Source organism: Musca domestica, unplaced genomic scaffold (genome assembly GCF_030504385.1).
Source record: "Musca domestica strain aabys unplaced genomic scaffold, Musca_domestica.polishedcontigs.V.1.1 5, whole genome shotgun sequence".
Taxonomy (NCBI): Eukaryota; Metazoa; Arthropoda; class Insecta; order Diptera; family Muscidae; genus Musca; species Musca domestica.
Genome location: NW_026712346.1, coordinates 657569 through 679016, shown reverse-complemented (window position 1 = coordinate 679016; position 21448 = coordinate 657569). Strand labels below are relative to the sequence as shown.

The 21448-nt window shown below is 37.1% G+C and overlaps 1 long non-coding RNA gene across 4 annotated transcripts in view; it reads left to right on the top strand.

Annotated features, from left to right (window-relative positions):
- LOC131804839 (uncharacterized) overlaps nucleotides 1–21448 on the top strand; it is a 51385-nt gene that overhangs the window by 10843 nt on the left and 19094 nt on the right. For 3 of the 4 annotated variants that reach the window (XR_009343332.1, XR_009343330.1, XR_009343329.1), the window contains exons 3-7: nucleotides 11045–11310; nucleotides 11370–13650; nucleotides 15188–15409; nucleotides 18060–18177; nucleotides 18235–18269. This is a non-coding gene — a long non-coding RNA (uncharacterized LOC131804839). The remainder of the gene's footprint in view (nucleotides 1–11044; nucleotides 11311–11369; nucleotides 13651–15187; nucleotides 15410–18059; nucleotides 18178–18234; nucleotides 18270–21448) is intronic. The other variant, XR_009343331.1, reaches the window with a different exon arrangement.

Sequence of the window (21448 nt, the reverse complement as noted above, 5' to 3'; positions counted from 1 at the left end):
CCAAATTCCGCGATGGGTTAATTATGTTACAGACTGCTCTGCCGAACTATCTTGGTTAAAGAAAATTCCTTTAACTTGGTCAACCTTTGTTGCGAAAAGGGTCTCCAAGATACAGGACAACGTTGGTCAATATGTTTGGCATCATGTATCGTCAGAAGATAATCATGCTGATTTGGGAAGTCGCGGACTTACGCCCGCTGAATTGGCTTCTTCACAAATTTGGTGGTACGGACCACATTGGCTCCGTTTAAAGAGTTCTGAATGGAGGTTACGTGACTTGTTCGCTCTTGATCCTTGTTCAAGGACAAGCTCCTTCGAGCTTCGAATTGAAAAATATTAAATTAAGGCTGATTGTTTTGGCTCAAAAAGCGTATTATGCCGAAGAATATAGTTCTTTATCTAACAATAGGTCCTTAAATTCAAAAATTTCGATTTTGTCCTTGAATCCGTTGCTGGATGATGCAGATGCTATGAGGATAAATGGCCGTTTAGTTCGATCACCTACTTTCTCATACTCAGAACGGCATCCTATTTTGCTTCCCTATCATTGTAAATTCGCTCGTCTTCTTGTTGAAAAAATGCATTTAATTTCCATTCATGGTGGAAATCAATTAATGTTGCGACTTGTTCGCAGTGAATACTGGATTCCCTGATTAACTTTCTCATTCGCAAAGTAATTAGTAATTGTAAACCTTGCATTTTAGAAAAGAAAAAAGCTTGTACACATATTATGACTGCTCTTCCCCCGGAACGAACAACTATAACGCGACCATTTGCCACTAAAGGTGTCGATTTTGGTCCTTTCGACCTTAAATCTTTTACTGGTCGCTGCTGTAAAATTACGAAAGGTTATGTTTGTGTATTGCCTCTGATTTGTCGACGACAACGTTTCTAGCAGCATTTCACAGGTTCATTTCGTAACGTGGATGTCCTAAGACCGTCTTTTCTGACAATGGCACCAATTTCGTTGGTGCTTCTCGAGAATTTGAGAGTGAATTCAAATCACTTGTTCATGAAAGTCGCGATCGGGTACGTTCCGCATACCAGTATCAAGAGCTTTCGTGGAAGTTTATCCCGGCTGGGGCCCCACATATGGGCGGCCTCTGGGAAGCTGCGGTAAAAAACATAATCTTAAAAAACATAAACGAAAACACGCTATAAACATTAAATATACTTTTGAAGAGTTCTCAACGGTTCTCTTGCGTATAGAAGTTTGTTTAAATTCTCAACCGCTTTGTCCGATGAGTGATAGTCTGGATAGTTATTTAGTTTTAACTCCAGGTCATTTTTTGCTAGGATCTCCTATTTTATCCCCTCCGGAACCATTAATACAAGAATCTCCCTTGCATATCGTCCATCGGTATAGAAAACTTAAGGCGCTTAGTCAACAGTTCTGCCTACGGTGGAAAGAAGAGTATTTAAAAAGTCTCCATAAACGCTATAAATGGAAATTTCCGCAGCGCTATATACAAACGGACAAGAACAATTATAATTCGACAAGAACAATTATCTCCAACATCGTGGAAATTAGGTCGGGTCATCAATGTTTTTTCCGGTACAGACGGTCGTGTTCCTGTCGCCGACGTAAAAACTGAAAATGGCATTGTGCGGCGTCCGGTGGTTAAGCTGGTCGCTTTGACCAATTAGATGTTTGTTTCCTCGCCATCTTTATTTTTTTCTCGTAGCATGGAAAATCAAAACAAGATGGTCGCTACTCTTCCTGACTATAAGGAAGATGTCCCCATCTCGGATGAGGAAAGAGATGATATGGTTTTGGTTCCCCTTACGGATATTGAACTTGCTCCCAATTGTTGCACTGGTACCAATGTTGATGCTGCCGCTACTCACAATGAGCCTGCTCTCGCACTTTGTGCTGCTGTTATTCAGCCTGAGACAGCAATGCAGCCTACGGCCGGGATGTCTTCTGCGCCAACCACTCCTCGACGAGGAATTACACCGGGTGACAAAGACCCAGTGGCGACGCCGAAATCAACTGCGGGCTCAACGGGTTCCAGTAAGCGTCGCTGTAGTTGGTGTCACCAAAAACACCATCTTCGGCAATGCGGGCGTTTTAAGAGGCTCAGCTTGGATAAGAAGATCCGAACCGTTGTCAAGCACTTGTGCTGTTTCAATTGTTTGGACTCGGACCACTTACTTCGTGATTGCCGCAAAGATCCAGGCTGCAAGCAATGCAAGGGCAGGCAACCTGCTCCATCCTTCTGCCCAATTTTCCCAACAAAATAATAATAACAATAAAAACAATAATAATAAAGATAATAATAAAAATGCTAATAATAAAAACAATAAGAATAATAAAATGATAAGAATAATATCAATAAAAATAATAATATTAATATTAATGGTCCGTCTACGTCTTCACGTAGCAACAAACGTCCGTCCGTACAAAGTAGTCCGTCCGCTTTTTCGTCGCATGTAACTACGTTACATAGCATGGCAATCCGACCTATTGTCACAATAGGGCCAACAATCGTCGCTCAATTGGTCTCCCACACAAAAATAATACCAGTCCGAGCAATGCTGGTCCCATGTGCAGGTAGTAGTCAAATCTGCAATTCACTGGTCAAGTAGTTGCGACTGCAGTCCATTCCAGTCGGGTCCGACCAGTTTGCCCAATTCACACTCGTCTCGACATTCGACTCCGCCCAACGATTGTCGGTATCCGCTCGGGTTACAAATTTAACCCATCGTTTGTCCCCAAACCAATCTGCCTCGGAATTTTTTAAATCGTCCCGAGTAGCCGTGGTGTTGTGTGCCGAAGTATACCCTAAAGTGATGAAGACCTAAGTATACTCGAGCCCTGGATTCCCATGGGCCCAACTTACCATCTTTGGATGGGTCTTGTCGGGTCCATGTCCAATGTGCTTTCTTGCTGGGAAACTTGCCAGAAGATCTTGCCCGTGCCTTATGACCGACGGTCAATTAATTTATTGCGCGGCAATGTGCCACTTGCTCTCCGAGCGCAATATTAAAACAACAAAAAAAAAAAAAAAAAAAAAAACAAAAATGAATAATATAATATGAATTATAAGAAAAATTGTAAAATGAATTTATATTCTTGTATACTTAATTTACATTGCAACATAGCAAGATGTTGCAAGGCTGGCTGCAATGTTTACACAAGAATATATTCATTTTAATATATACTCCGTTATCAAATTTGTAACGGACTATCCTGTACAACTGTGTTATATTCATCATACAGTCGTACTGCCAAATTATAACTTGTGACATCTTCGCTTGCTCGTTGTTTTCTGCCACTTAATCCTTTTTTGTACTACGTCCTAACAACAACGAGCTTTCTCAGCAACATTAAAAAAAGGTAAGAATATTGTTCTACGACAATATTCAATTAAATAAAAACTATCCAATATTTCTATTAGACAAAATACTAAATTTAAAAATGTTTGTTTCTTTTCCTTTATTTTTGGTGCTATTTCTCCGTTCCCCCTTTGCTACGCAAACACTGAATGTTTGTTAAAAGTTGACCCCTTCTGGGGTTTTTAATCAAATCAGTCCGGCGTCAAACATATTTTTTTTTTAAATTTTCAAAAATTTTGAAACTTTTGGAAAGAAATGAAATATAATTTGACTTAAACCAATAAGATAATATCGTTCTCGTCCACAACAATTGGAGAAAGAAACTTCTCCTCATTTAAAAAAAAAAAAAATTGGATAAAAGTTTAAATCTTAAAACAATCTTAAACCGACTTGTACAAAGCTATTTTCGGCAATTTACATAAACAGCTCAAAATTAAGCAATGTCAAAAAATTATTCCATTTAACGCAAAAGATAGCAGGAGAAGCTAGAGAAATTATTTCACATGTCCCACTAACTAATGTTGGATTTACATTAGCATGGCAAAATCTCACAGATCGTTACGAGAATAAAAGAATACAAATTAATGAAGAAATTAAGACACTTTTTTAATTTACCTGGAGTTTCTACAGCTTCAAGTCACACTATTCAAAAATTATAACGCACTGTTAATAGCAGCATTCAGACACTGCTTGATGTCGATGTTAAAGGATGGGATCCGATTTTAATATACATTTGTTCAACAAAATTACCTAAAGGCTTTTTAGAAGAATTCGAGAACTCATTAAGCGATTGTAAACAAATTCCAGAATGGGAATAGTTTGATATGTGGTGACTCTCCTATTCAAAAAATGTGAAGAATTAAGGAATTCCCGAAACTTCGCTCAAGCTCAATTCTACAGAATGTAGAAAAACCTTATGAAAACACCAGAGATCAAGAAACAATATGATGCCTCAATACTTGAGTACCTAGAACTTGGTCATATGGGGAAAATCAAACCGAATGAAATAGATCTTAACTAGCTGAAGATGTAAAAGAATCGTATCCAAGAGCCGCAAATATAATTTTGAACAATTAATATGTTGATGATGTATTAGCTGGCGGACACACTGAATATGATTCAATCAAAGCCCGAAAGGTATTAACTGTCGCTGTAGACTCTGCTGGCTTAATACTCATGAAATGGGCGTCAAATGATCACAAAATAATTCAAGATATTCCACATGAACATTTGCTCCCACTAAATTGGCTAGACATTTCCGAAGATGCTTTTACTACGACCCTTGGAATTCAATGGAATATCTCAGGCGATTATTTTTCTTTCACACTACCTTCAATGGAAAATAAAAATGTATCTTCAAAACAAGAAGTTTTATCAACCAAAGCCAAATTGTTTGACCCATGTGGATGGCTGGCACCGGTGGTTGTTGTAGCTAAGCTAATAATGCAACAAATCTGTCTACACAAAATTCACTGGGATGATCAATTAAAGCCAATATTTCAGATGAACTGGAACAATTTTGTGAAAAATAGCAAAGATATTGAATATCTCAGAGTTCCTCGATGGATTCAATACACGCTAGATGGTTCTGTAGAGATTCATGGATTTTATGACGCGTCGGAAAGCGTGTATGGAGGCACTCCATATATTAGGGTGGAAAATACTGACCATAAGACACATACATTCTTATTAGCAGCAAAGACTAGTGTCGCTCCTATTAAAAAACTATCAATACCCAGACTCGAGTTATGCAGGGCAGTATTACTATCAAAATTATCAAAATCCATTGTAAATAGCCCGCAAATATCAAAATAATCGACACAATTTAGCTAAGACTCTGGAAAAATACTGGAGAAAATAGACCACATCTTCGCACCTCATCACAACACCTTACAGCAGCTGAAATCCAAGATGGAAAACTATCTTGCATTATTCGTACACAAAAATTCGTATATGCCGACGAATACAACTCACTAATGAAAAAGACTCAAATTTCTCCTTCAAGTCCTGTGTTGACACTCAACCTGTTTGTAGACTCAAAGGGCATTATTAGAGCAAATGGCAGATTGGTACAATCGCCAGCCCTTACATATAGCGAACGTCATCAAATTACCACCACATAGCGCAAATCTTAGCAAACTGTTTTCTCATAAAATCACCTTACACTGTGGCAATTAATGACGCAAGTACTAAGGATTTTTGGATTTTTGGACTAAAGTCGCTAATCAAACAAACCATACGAAAATGTCGAATCTGCTTAATTCCCAAAAAACAAACCCAAAGTCAAATAATGGCTGCGCTACCGCCTGAACGTACTTTTCTTTCTCGACCCTTTACAAACACAGGGGTAGATTTTGCAGGACCCTTTGACTTTAAAAGTTATTCAGGAAGCGGCTGCTTTATTACATAAGTGTATGTGTGCTTGTTTGTTTGTTTTGCCACTAAGGCTATATACTTAGAACCCACAAGCGATTTGTCGACATAAGCCTTTCTTGCCGCTTTTTTCTTGGTTTATAAGTCGGCGCGATTGTCCGTGTTGTATATTTTTTCCTGACAACGGAACAAACTTTGTGGGAGCCGTTGATCTACTAAAACGAGATAGATTAGCTTTTATGAAAAATATTCAAAATAGCACGATTCAAAACAACTTCACTCAAAATCTTACTTGGAAATTTATTCCGCCTGGTGCTTGTGGGAAGCTGGTGTTAAATCATTTAAAGTTCATCTGCGAAAAAGTATTCCAAAAATAAATTTCGCTTTAGAAAAGTTTACATCTATTTTAGCACGAATTGAAGGATGTCTTAAGTCCTGCTAGCGACGACCCAAATGACCTTTCCCCTTTGACTCCTGGTCATTTCCTAGTAGTAACATCTATTATTACCCAAGCTGAACCAGACATTTCAGATACAGATTTAATCTTAGTCAATCGTTGGAAAAGACTCAAAGTTATTTCACAATATTTTTGCAACAGGTGGAAGAATCTTCACGAACTTCACAGAAGAACTAAGTGGAAATATGAAAAAGAGAATGTCAAAGAAGGAGATTTAGTTGTCGTAAAAGATGATAGGTTGGCTCCGCAGGAATGTTATGGTCGTTTTGAAAAGCTTATCCAGGTAGTGATCCAAATACCAGGGTTGTTGACATACGGACAGCAAGTGGCAACATTAGCAGACCCATAAAAAATTTTCAAATTGTTTTGCGACTGACTAGATGTATACAGTTCCAAAAAAAAACTTGTACTCGCATCTCGTTGTTTTTTAGATATGGCCGCCTACTTGCCTACTCAAAACTGGAGAAGAGCCGAACGCAGAACCTGCCCTAGCACTGCCAGTCTCCGAATAGAATGCAGCTTAAACAGACCAATCCGCCGAGACGAAATGAGACCCACTTCCACCGACAAAGAAGCCGATCCAGTCCCCGAACCAATCCCCGCTTCGAACCACCAAGTTTCTGGCAGTTCTCGTGTGGGTTATGTCAAGAGGACCATGCCTTAAGTTCTTGCAACAGATTTCGCAACCAGACTCCCTTTCAAAAATACAAAACGGTTGAGAGGAGGGGCTACTGCCGAAATTGTCTCGCGCGTCGTCATTTGGCTCCCGACTGTTCCTCCCTAACCGGCTGCCGACGATGCAACATTCGGCATCATACTTTGCTTCATGGGGCACCCCAACTGGAGGAGGCAGCCCTCAACGTCGAGGCAATTATCACTCCAGTCTTTGCATGGGATGCAGTTTTCGTACCAACGGCCATGGTGCCAATAACTGCGGGAGGGTTCGAGGGGTTTACGAAGTTACGGGCCATCATCGGCCTATCAGCAACAATGTCCAAAATCTCTTACGCTGCTTTCCGACGGATGGGTCTGCCGTCTCCCACCTACAAAGGAGAACGTTTCAAAACTTTCATGATTTCACCCCGTCGGCCAAATAGTACTTGATCCTTAAAAGTCAACGCCATTATTATTGACGACCTTCCAAGATGGCTATATTCAGACACAATTCTAGAGAATCCCACCATCAGCTTTACCAACCGTGCTTTAGCAGACCCTGAGGTAACACAACTGTCGATGTAGAACTGGGTGCCGATACCTATGCAGCAATTCGAAAAGATGGGTGCACTGATGCCTGTATAGGAGATGTAAAAGCCTACAACTCGGAACTGGGCTATTTATTTTCTGGTCCCATCAAAAATCAGTCATGGAACTAGATACTTTACAGCCTTATGAGGGGGGAGAAAATGTTGATAATTTGTACGGAGCTCACTGGAATTAACGGTTTTTTCACACACACACCCAATAACCAACTGTAAACTTCCAAACAATTCCCGACATTCCAACAGAACAAGCGGTAAATTGGGTGTCTCATGGATTCTTTGCTCTGACTTGAGTTAGTCTTTTCAAAGCCAATCGCCGCGCCGGTACATTTTTTCTCCACTCCGTATATTTAAAGTTTAGTGTAAGGAATTTAAGCCCAGTGAAGTGGTTATTTAGTGAAACTTACATCTCTACCTTAAAAAAAAAATTACAAACTAATTAAATAAATAAGTGAAATATTTACAACTAAGAATATACAAAATTAATTGAACTAAAATTGAATGTGAAATTAAATGTGAATTTTTCCTATCTAAACCTAAGTTAAACTAAACTAGATTTAATGTTACATAAATAAATAAAATTAAGTGAACGAAGATTGAAAGTGGAATTAGCTAGAATATTGAATTTTCCCTATTTAAATCTATATTATGCTAAACTTAGGCTAAAATAAATAAACAAATAAAGCTGAAATAAAAATTTAAAAATTAACAAAATAAACTGTTTAATTTTTGAGGAAAATAAGGGGAACAAATGTAAGTCAAAAACACTTTCAATACAGGCATTATTTGTTTAAGTATAGGTGTGAGTACAAAAGCATCTTAAAGTCTTCGCATAGCATATTGTGTGACATATCACTCGACTCCTTCAGCCGTTTTTCCCTATAATTCGACATGTCTAGCCTTGATACCAAGCTGCTTATATACTCACACCTTAACTAACATATAAAGAACATCTGTTGGTATTAATTTGCGGAATCACTGTAATAATTAACTGTCCTCCAAAAATCAAGTACATTTTTATTTCATTTACAAATTTTACATTCTTGCAATTCTGTTACAGACCAAATGTAATTTTGTCCATAGGTTTCTAGCACATCTAATAGAGCTCATTAGTTTATAATGAATTCTCGACAACATAAATTATGTTTGCAATAAATGACTGTCACATTCTGATATTGAGAATTGTGCAAGACCTTAAAAGTATTCATATTTTCGGTAATAAAAAAAAATCCTAATTTCTTACAATTCGCCTATAAAATCGCCAACCTGTCTATAAACCGCCAAAAAATCGAGATCGTCATATCTGACAACCCTGCTTCTTGTCATAAAAAATCACTGGGGAATTAACATCTAAGTTTAGCTAAAACAAAATTTGTTGGTTTTGTTATTTAACCCAAAAAGAAAATAATTTGACTCTTTGATTGGATTACTTTGTAAGTTCTGTTGAATTAAAAATGTTCTCTAAAGTAGGAACAAATTCACTTAAAGGATGGACAAACAAAATCGTAAAAATCTGCTTGAGATATTCAATATACATCGATCCTAAGTCTAGCAAGCATAGAAGATTACATCCATAGATTAGACAGAACACATTATTTAGAGGTCATTGATTCTTATAGAAATTAATGGGCACATAAAAATAAAGTGAAACTAGAATCTCATATGGCTCAAAAAGGGAATAAGCAATCAGAATTTACACCGTTTTCCAGACTGACGCCGTGTGACACCGATATATTTTGTAAAGGATGTAACAACCGTGTTCTAAGAAAAATAACGAAAACTCGATCATTGAGTGGCGTTGCCGACATGTTGGTGTTTAGCGCGGCTATGGCTCGTCGGATTAGTGGTTGATTCTTGCTACTTGCAGACCTTTTCGGTTGAACAAACAAAACCAAAATCATACCGGACTTTACTCAGAATCTTAAAAGAAAATCTGAAACATGTCAAGAAAAGAATGATAGAAAACGTTGACATAAACTACAATCGAATCCCAAACTTGTCTTTACCGAAACCGAAGAGGTAGTTATCTTTTTTAATAAAAATATGTACAAAAATTATACTATGTTAAATATCCAATGACGGAAGCAATTCCTGAATAATTTTACATGTTATGTTTATTATTCGAATTCAAATCTTAGAATAAATTGCAAAAACAAATTAATTTAAAATGTAATCCTGTGTCATTTTCTTCTTTTTTGGTTGCGATGGGGTACGCCAAAAATTAGAGAATAATAAAAGCAGCTTATATTTAAAGTTGATTTAAATTGACCGTAGCCAATTGGGAAGGTACCAAGCCACGCTGCACAGTGGTCGATATATTTTTTGGACATTAATGGCTTAAAAATAATTTTCTCCTCCGACAATTACCCGATTGAAAGCAGTGTATTATCTATGATGGTGGCCCCATGTAATAGTAATTTATGCATAGATGGAGTCATATGATGCCAGTCGTATAATTCCACATACAGTTGCGCGGTGTTGAGGGCATGTTCTTTGATTTTTTTGTATTTATTTTGTGTGCACTTGAAATCGCCTCGAATAAGATTTTAAATCTATGTATTAATTCCTGGTTAATGAGTGTTATGTCCTCTCATGAGTGCTTGGAGCGGGATCAAAGGAGCAATTGTTTCATTGGTCTTGGAAAAAGCTTTTCTATATTTACTAGCCTTTGTTGTTGAACTTCCAATTTCTTTGAGCAATTTTGGGACATTTCGTTGTCCACTCGTTTGCAATACCACTTGTGCAGCATGTAAAATTATGTCACCATCAACATCCGTTCGAATTTCCTCAAAACTTAGAGCTCGGACGACCTGGTTGATTAAGCGAATGCACTGGTATTTCAAAAGTGCTTTCCAGCCACTTCTGGTTGGTTTTCATAAAAACTTCTTCAACTTAATGCGCTTTTAGCCATCTCAGTTTAAATTCATGTATGATGTGCAAAAATTTATGCTTGAGACTCTTCTTTCTCTCCACAGTGTCTTCGCAAGACAATACCAACTAATTTTCCAAAGACTCCAATTTCTCATCCAAACTTGGAAAATTTTGATGTTGCATTTGCTCAAATAGACATTTACGGGTCACTATTTTCACTATTTTTCATATTAAAAAATGGATTTTTCTTAATTTTTTTTACCAAAATAATTTGAGGTGCTCTATTTAATGGATCTGCGGGATTCTGTGGCTACTGTTTTTTGATAGAAATGCTAAATGTGTAACGTATTCAATAAACAAAAAAATATTATCTGGATGAAACCGGAAACATAACAGAATTGCTTTTGTAATAAAAAAGGATTTTTTCTAGAAAAAAAGCGGTATGTTTAACTAGCGGAAAATAAAAGGAAAGTTACAAATGAAAGATAAAACTTTTATTTATTTAATAGAAGCTTACCTGAGCAGTAGGAATCACTATCACTTTTACTTCACTACACAACTTAAAAAAAATATATGCGTATTGCGTAATTTGATATAATTTGTACGTATCAAATCAACGATACAAAAAAAAAATACTAATAAGTCCTTTCTTATCTTCCCAGACATTACTAAACGATCTTAGCACGACATTATTTACCTTACTTGACGGTAAGTTCGAGTAATCCTGTTCTCCTTTTTTCAACAGGTGTACCATTGACTATACCTTCAGCTTTGTACGGAATGTCGGATACGATAGTGTGCAAATACACTGAGGTGTATTTGTTCTTTTGTCTTCTGGCTTCCAGACCCAAGTGTCGTAAGGCGGGTGAAGGACTGATCTGCGACCTAGTGTACAATAGTTTCTTGGCCCGAGCCAAAGTGCGAACGGTTACTGCTTCACGGCGAAAGAAGAATTGCACTAATGGCCAAAGACAGGTGACAGCTACGGATGCTCAGACAATCACTAGAGCGGTAAAACCGGAGTGCTTCAATTTGTAATCTTATTTCGAAATTCTGATGTCTGATTTTAGAGTCTAGAAGATTGGACGCCTGTTCGGATGAAAAAAAAAAAAAACAGACGGGGTTCCGAACTGTACCATTATCAAATATTCTAGCCGAGACTTATAGAGGGACTACCGTCAGCGCTTCAGGATTAAACGTAAGATGTTTTAATTCAATTTCATAGAAACAGCTCCCTTTTTTATAAACGTAAATATTGTATTTTATTACAAATTTTAACCAAACAACTTTGTAAGTATGGCTTGAGACGGACATTTTATACCCATTTTTAAACACTCCACCATACTATGGAGGGTATATTAACTTTGCCATTCCGTTTGTAAATACTCATGTCAGACCCAACAAAGTATATATATTCTTGATCAGCGAAAATTTCTTAGTCGATTTAGCGATGTCTGTCTGTCTGTGGTAATCACGCTATCTTTCGAAAGAATTGAGATAGAAGGCTAAAATTTTGCACACCTGTTTATTTTTCCAGTAGGCAGGTAAGCAGTTAATTTCGGGCCATGTTGGTCTACGTTTTCAAATAGCCCCATATAACAGAACCTTTCAATTTTCGGTATTTTGATGATTTTAGATACATTATTCACCGGAATTGTTTCAAATTTGGTATTTGAAGTTCGTAATGGATACTACAGCCTAAGACAGAAAATTGTCTATGCAGGTCCACGTTTTCGTATAGCCCCCGTATAATGGTACCTCCCAATATTCAGTATTTTGACGATTTTAGGGACATTATTACAGAAATTGTTTCAAATTACGTATTTAGAGTTCGTAATGGGAAGTACAGTCTGTGACAGAAAATTGTCTATGCAGGTCCAAGACTTCGATTAGGATTATTTCTTCTTTGACTGGAGAAATGTATCAACCTTTACCCATACACTCATAAAAAAGAACTATCCTACAGCTAGGGAATAATAAACAAGTAAAAAAGCTGTAAGTTCGGCCGGGTCTTTTAATACCCTCCACCATTTGGTACAAATTTGGCAATTTCCAAAAAAATAAAATAAATAAATAAATAAAAAAATAAAATAAAAAAAATCCTTTAAAAATTCTGTTAAAATCTTAAAAATACCGAATGTCTATACGACGACGTATACATGCATAGGCAACTTTTGTCATAAGTTATTACAACATTTAAATGCGAAACATGAAGAAAAATTTGTTTATAATGTAGCTAAAATCATCAAAATACCGAATATAGGGGGTTCCGTTATATGGGGGCTATACCAAGACGTGGACCTGCACAGACAATTTTCTGGCATGGGCTGAAGTATCCATTACGAACTTCAAATGCGAAATTTAAAACAATCCCGGTAAATAATGTCGCTAAAATCATCAAAATACCGAATATCGGGGGGTACGGTATATGGGGCCTATACGAAGACGTGGACCTACATGGTCCATTTTCTGTTTTCTGCTGCAGTATCTATTACGAACTTCAAATACCAAATTTGGAACGGTTCCGTTAAATAATGTCGCTAAAATCATCAAAATACCGAATATCGGGGGGTACGGTATATGGGGGCTATACGAAGACGTGGACCTACATGGTCCATTTTCTGTTTTCTGCTGCAGTATCTTTTACGAACTTCAAATACCAAATTTGGAACGGTTCCGTTAAATAATGTCGCTAAAATCATCAAAATACCGAATATCGGGGGGTACCGTTATATGGGTGCTATACGAAGACGTGGACCTGCACAGATAATTTTCTGTCTTAGGCTGTAGTATCCATTACGAACTTCAAATGCCAAATTTGAAACAATTCCGGTGAATAATGTCGCTAAAATCATCAAAATACCGAATATCGAGAGGTACCGTTATATGGGGGCTATATGAAAACTTGGACCTACATGACCCATTTACGAACTTAACCTGCCTACTGGAAAAATATACATGTGTGCAAAATTTTAGCCTTCTATCTCAATTCGTTCAAAAGATAGCGTGATTACAACAGACAGACAGACAGACAGACAGACGGACAGACAGACAGACAGACACACAGACAGACAGACGGATATGGCTAAATCGTCTTAGAATTTTACGCTGATCAAGAATATATATACTTTGTTGGGTCTGACGTGAGTATTTCGAGGAGTTACAAACGGAATGACAAAATTAATATACCCTCCATAGTATGGTGGAGGGTATAAAAACACTTAGTAAGTAGATATTCAGGTTAGTGCTCTTAATATTATATCTTAAATAATACTAATAAAAATGTCTCCAATTCAGGCAATACTTTCAACTTAATTCAACTGGATCTTCCGGCACTCTTGCGAATTTTGAGTGAGTATAGGACAAATTTAAAATTAAGGTAGCTTTAAGTTAAGTTAGGATTAAGAGTTTATTTTAAATATTTTCGTGTAGACGTTGTGAGTTAATATTTCATCCTGGGATCTCCGCTTTAATTTAAACCTTTATGGTATTCTACCTCTTTACTAATATATGGTTTACCATTATCAGACACAATTACTTTTAGGGTTCCAAATTTATGAAGTGCTTCACTAATTAAAAACTTTTCTACATTTCTGTAATTTTCTTTGGCCATGGCCCTTAACAAGACATATTCTGAAAGGTGGACTACCAGAATGATAATGAAACAGTTTCCCGTTTTGGTTCTAGGATAAGGACCTAAAAAGTCTACATAAATTCATTGGAAAGGCTTTTCTTTAATGGTTTCGTCTCTTTGCAAATTTCCCGATTCTGTACAAAATTTCTAACTTGCGTATTCAGACTTGGCCAGAAAAAAGTACTCTTTTACCCTCCGAGGTGTCTTGTGGAGATCTCCATGAGAGACTAGTAGTGGATATTGTGCTTTTTCAATAATTTGCTGGGTCATTTCGCTGGGTACCCATAACTTCAAGGCGAAACCATTTAGATCAGGAAGTTGTGATGAATTATTTACGACTGTGTCTATCAAGGCTAAGTATTCATCTGTGTTAAAAGCTAAGGAATCAAGGTCGATTAAGGACTTCACCAGAAAAATCTACTCCATATCATACATTTACAGAGTGTCAGGTACTATGTTCTGGGTACTTTTATGGTGCTCTGCCTCAAAGGAACATGCCTGCAAATGTTGACTCCGTCAGGCTAACCTTCCGCTCAGATCTCGATGTGACATGAAAAAAATCTACTGTGGTCAGTTATAACTGTGAAGTGCAACAACTCAATATATCTATCGTTTCCACTTTCGCCGGATCAATACTTGCCAAAAAAAAGTATTTTTTGATTTCAGTGCTGCTTATAACAATTCCACATCGCATTTGCTCAAATAGACATTTACGGGTTACTATTTTCATTTTTTTAATGGATTTTTCTTAATTTTTTTACGAAAATAATTTGAGGTGCTCTATTTAATGGATCTGCGGGATTCTGTGGCTACTGTTTTTTGATAGAAATGCTAAATGTGTAACGTATGCAATAAACAAAAAAATATTATCTGAATGAACCCGGAAACATAAGAGAATTGCTTTTGTAATTAAAAAAAAGGATTTTTTCTAGAAAAAAGGGGGTATGTTTAATTAGCGGAAAATAAGACGAAAATTACAAATAAAAGATAAAACTTTTATTTATTTAATAGAAGCTTACCTGAGCTGTAGGAATCACTATCACTTTTACTTCACTACACAACTTAAAATAAAAATATATCCGTATTGCGAAATTTGATATAATTTGTACGTATCCAGTGAACAATACAAAAAAAAATACTAATACTAATAAGTCCTTTTTTATCTTCCCAGACATTACTAAACGATCTTAGCACGACATTATTGGCATTACTTGATGGTAAGTTCGAGTAATCCTGTTCTCCTTTTTTCAACAGGTGTACCATTGACTATACCTTCAGCTTTGTACGGAATGTCGGATACGATAGTGTGCAAATACACTGAGGTGTATTTGTTCTTTTGTCTTCTGGCTTCCAGACCCAAGTGTCGTAAGGCGGGTGAAGGACTGATATGGCCAAAGACAGGTGACTGCTACGGATGCGCAGACATTAACTAGAGCGGTAAAACCGGAGTGCTTCAATTTGTAATCTTATTTCGAGGTTGGACACCTGTTCGAAAGAAAAAAAAAAAACAAGTAAAAAAGCTGTAAGTTCGGCCGGGCCGAACTTTTAATACCCTCCAACATTTGGTACAAATTTGGCAATTTCCAGAAAATAAAATCCGTTAAAAATTCTGTTAATATCTTAAGAATTCCGAATGCTTATACGACGACGTGGGCCTGCATAGGCAACTTTTGTCATAAGTTGTTACAGTATTTAAATGCGAAACTTGAAGAAAAATCTGTTTATAATGTAGCTAAAATCATTAAAATACCGTATGTGGGGGTACCGTTATATGGGGGTTATACGAAGACGTGGACCTGCACAGACAATTTTCTGGCATGGGCTGAAGTATCCATTACGAACTTCACATGCCGTATTGGAAACAATCCCGGTCAATAATGTCGCTAAAATCATCAACGTACCAAATATCGTGGGGTATGGTATATGGGGGTTATATGAAGACTTGGACCTATATGGCCCATTTTCTGTTTTATGCTGCAGTATCTATTACGAACTTCAAATACCAAATTTGGAACGATTTCGCTAAATAATGTCGCTAAAATCATCAAAATACCGAATATCGTGGGCTACCGTTATATGGGGGCTATATGAGGACGTGGACCTACATGGCTCATTTTTTGACTTAGGATTACGAATCCATTACGAACTTCAAATACCAAATTTGAAACGATTCCGGTAAATAATGTCGCTAAAATCATCAAAATACCGAATATCTGGGGGTACGGTATATGGGGGCTATACGAAGATGTGAACCTACATGGCCCATTTTCTGTTTAATGCTGCAGCATCTATTACGAACTTCAAATGCCAACTTTGAAACGATTCCGATAAATAATGTCGCTAAAATCATCAAAGTACCGAATACCGGGGGGTACGGTATATGGGGGCTATACGAAGATGTGAACCTACATGGCCCATTTTCCGTTTAATGCTGCAGTATCTATTACGAACTTCAAATACCAAATTTGGAACGATTCCGTTAAATAATGTCGCTAAAATCATCAAAATACCGAATATCGGGGGGGTACCATTATATAGGAGCTATACGAAGACGTGGACCTACATAGATTATTTTCTGTCTTAGGCTGTTACGAACGAATTACGAACTGCAAATGCCAACTTTTAAACGATTCCGGTAAACAATGTCGCTAAAATCATCAAAATACCGAATATGGGGAGGTACCGTTATATGAGGGCTATATGATTTCTTGGATCTACATGGCCCATTTACGAACTTAACCTGCCTACTGGCAAAATATACATGTGTGCAAAATTTTAGCCTTCTATCTCAATTTGTTCGAAAGATAGCGTGATTACAACAGACAGACAGACAGACACACAGACAGACAGACGGACTTGGCTAAATCGTCTTAGAATTTTACGCTGATCAAGAATATATATACTTTGTTGGGTTTGACATGAGTATTTCAAGGAGTTACAAACGGAATGACAAAATTAATATACCCTCCATAGTATGGTGGAGGGTATAAAAAAACAGACGGGGTTCCGAACTGTACCATTATCAAATATTCTAGCCGAGACTTATAGAGGGACTACCGTCAGCGCTTCAGGATTAAACGTAAGATGTTTTAATTCAATTTCATTTCATAGTTTGCTCTGAAAAGTGAGAAACATCTCCCTTTTTATAAACGTAAATATTGTATTTTATAACAAATTTTAGCCAAACAACTTTGTAAGTATGGCTTGAGACTGACATTTTATACCCATTTTTATACCCTACACCATACTATGGAGGGTATATTAACTTTGCCATTCCATTTGTAACTCCTCGAAATACTCATGTCAGACCCAACAAAGTATATATGTTCTTGATCAGCGAAAAATTCTTAGTCGATTTAGCCATGTCCGTCTGTCTGTGGTAATCACGCTATCTTTCGAAAGAATTGAGATAGAAGGCTAAAATTTTGCACACATGTTTATTTTTCCAGTAGGCAGGTAGGCAGTTAAGTTCGTAAATGGGCCATGTAGGTCTACGTTTTCAAATAGCCCCCATATAATAGTACCTTTCAATTTTCGGTATTTTGATGATTTTAGAGACATTATTCACCTGAATTGTTTCAAATGTGGTATTAGAAGTTCGTAATGGATACTACAGCCTAAGACAGAAAATTGTCTATGCAGGTCCAGGTCTTCTTTTAGGCCCCATATATCAGTACCCCCTATATTCGGTATTTTGACGAGCTTAGGTATAGTACCCACCGAAATTGTTTGAGATGTGGTATTTGAAGTTCGTAATGGAAGCTACAGCCTGTGAAAACAAATTGTGTATGCTGATCTAGGTCTTCGCACAGCTCCGATATAACGGCACCTCCCTGTATACGATATTTTGATTATTTTAGCTATATTATTCACCGTTTATTTCAAGTTTCGAATTTGAACATGGTTATGACAAACAATGCCTATGTACGTTGGGGTCCACGTCGTATAGACTCCAATATAACGGCTATATTCGTTATTTTTAAATTTTTAACAGAATTTCTTTAAGGATTTTATTTTTTGAACATTTCGGCCCGGCCGAGTTTCCTGCTTTTTAACTTGTCATTTTTAACTTCTTCATTTATTTTTTGTCAACAGTCCAACATAATAACATTTCACTAATTCATAGTTCTTCTTTGCCTGAAGAAATGTATCAACCTTTACCCATACACTCATGAAGAAAGAGCTGTCATACAGCTAGTATAAACTTGGGAATAATAAAAGACACTTAGTAAGTAGAAATTCAGGTTAGTCCTCTTAATATTATATCTTAAATAATACTAATAAAAATGTCTCCAATTCAGGCAATACTTTCTTCCGGCACTCTTGCGAATTTTGGGTGAGTATAGGAAAAATTTAAAATTAAGGTAGCTTTAAGTTAAGTTACAATTAAGAGTTTATTTTAAATACTTTCGAGTAGACGTTGTGAGTTTATATTTCATCCTGGGATCTCCGCTTTAATTTAAACCTTTAAGGTATTCTACCTCTATGCTAATATATGGTTTACCATTATCAGACACAATTACTTTTAGGGTTCCAAATTAAAAACTTTACTACATTTTTCGAATTTTCTTTGGCCATAGCCCTTAGCAAGACATATTCTGAAAGGTGGACTACCAGAATGATAATGAATCAGTTTCCCGTTTTGGCTGTGGATAAGGACCTAAAAAGTCTACATAAATTCATTGGAAAGGCTTTTCTTTAAATTCTGATTCTGTACAAAATTTCTAACTTGCGTATTCAGACTTGGCCAGAAAAAAATACTCTTTTACCCTCCGAGGTGTCTTGGGGAGATCTCCATGACTGACTAGTAGTGGATAGTGTGCTTTTTCAATAATTTGCTGGGTCATTTCGCTGGGTACCCATAACTTCAAGGCCAAACCTTCGTTAAGGGAAATACCATCGTAGAACTGAGTTTGTTTATATACAAAACCATCAACCACATTTAGATCAGGAAGTTGTGAAGAATTATTTTCGATTGTGTCTATCAAGGCTAAGTATTCATCTGTTTTAAAAGCTAAGGAATCAAGGTAGATTAAGGACTTCACCAGAAAAATCTACTCCATATCATACATTTACAGAGTATCAGGTACTATGTTCTGGGTACTTTTATGGTGCTCTGCCTCAAAGAACATGCCTGCAAATGTAGACTCCGTCCGGCTAACCTTCCGCTCAGATCTCGATGTGACATGAAAAACACTACTGTGGTCAGTTATAACTGTGAAGTGCATCAACTCAATATATGGTCATTACTTTTTAATGGTCATCACCACCGCCGAACATTCCCTCTTAGTCACATAGTAATATCTCATCGTCTCTTTGGAACAATATAGCTCCTATTCCTAAGTTTGAGGCATCACACTGAACGTTGAAGCGTTTGGTAAAGTCCGGGTGTGTTAGGACGGGGATACTTATAAGAGCTTCCTTCAATTTTTCAAATGCCACCTTGGCCTCCTTTGTGAATCGTTTTCCTTTTTTGAGGGTTTCGAGTCGCAATGGTGACAAAGTCGACTATAAAGCTTCGTTACCTCGCTGCGGTACCCATTAAACTTCTATCCTGCTTTACTACCGTTTCCACTTTCGCTGGATCAGTCTTCAGTTTGCTACCTCCAACAATGTATCCCAAATATCTTAGTTCTTTGAAACAGAACTTCGAGCTAATGCTACTTGAAATCATCAGCTAACACAAAATAGCAGTGAGCGACTGAAACTAAAATGAAATTAGCTTTTACATCAAAATAGCTCAGCATCAAAAAACAAGCAGCGCTGCTATTACTTCGCTCTTTTTTTTGCCAAAAAAGTATTTTTTGAGTTCAGTGCTGCTTATAACAATTCCACATCGCTTGCTTATAACAATTCCACATTATAATAAAAAAACAAGATTAAATAACGCGAACCGAAGAAGATCACCTTACACCTACATGGCCCATTTTCTGTTTAATGCTGCAGCATCTATTACGAACTTCAAATGCCAACTTTGAAACGATTCCGGTAAATAATGTCGTTAAAATCATCAAAGTACCGAATACCGGGGGGTATGGTATATGGGGGCTATACGAAGATGTGGACCTACATGGCCCATTTTCTGTTTTATGCTGCAGTATCTATTACGAACTTCAAATACCAAATTTGGAACGATTCCGATAAATAATGTCGCTAAAATCATCAAAATACCAAATATCGGGGGATACCATTATATAGGGGCTATACGAAGACGTGGACCTACATAGATTATTTTCTGTCTTAGGCTGTTACGAACGAATTACGAACTTCAAATGCCAACTTTTAAACGATTCCGGTAAACAATGTCGCTAAAATCATCAAAATACCGAATATCGGGAGGTACCGTTATATGGGGGCTATATGATTTCTTGGATCTACATGGCCCATTTACGAACTTAGCCTGCCTACTGGCAAAATATACATGTGTGCAAAATTTTAGCCTTCTATCTCAATTCGAAGAAGATCACCTTACACCTACATGGCCCATTTTCTGTTTAATGCTGCAGCATCTATTACGAACTTCAAATGCCAACTTTGAAACGATTCCGGTAAATAATGTCGCTAAAATCATCAAAGTACCGAATACCGGGGGGTATGGTATATGGGGGCTATACGAAGATGTGGACCTACATGGCCCATTTTCTGTTTTATGCTGCAGTATCTATTATGAACTTCAAATACCAAATTTGGAACGATTCCGTTAAATAATGTCGCTAAAATCATCAACATACCAAATATCGGGGGATACCATTATATTGGGGCTATACGAAGACGTGGACCTACATAGATTATTTTCTGTCTTAGGCTGTTACGAACGAATTACGAACTTCAAATGCCAACTTTTAAACGATTCCGGTAAACAATGTCGCTAAAATCATCAAAATACCGAATATCGGGAGGTACCGTTATATGGGGGCTATATGATTTCTTGGATCTACATGGCCCATTTACGAACTTAGCCTGCCTACTGGCAAAATATACATGTGTGCAAAATTTTAGCCTTCTATCTCAATTCGTTCGAAAGATAGCGTGATTACAACAGACAGACAGACAGACGGACTTGGTTAATCGTCTTAGAATTTTACGCTGATCAAGAATATATATACTTTGTTGGGTCTGACATGAGTTACAAACGGAATGACAAAATTAATATACCCTCCATAGTATGGTGGAGGGTATAAAAAAACAGACGGGGTTCCGAACTGTACCATTATCAAATATTCTAGCCGAGACTTATAGTGGGACTACCGTCAGCGCTTCAGGATTAAACGTAAGATGTTTTAATTCAATTTCATTTCATAGTTTGCTCTGAAAAATGAGAAACATCTCCCTTTTTATACCCTCCACCATACTATGGAGGGTATATTAATTTTGTCATTCCGTTTGTAACTCCTCGAAATACTCACGTCAGACCCAACGAAGTATATATATTCTTGATCAGCGTAAAATTCTAAGACGATTTAGCCATGTCCGTCTGTCTGTCTGTGTGTCTGTCTGTCTGTCTGTCCGTCTGTC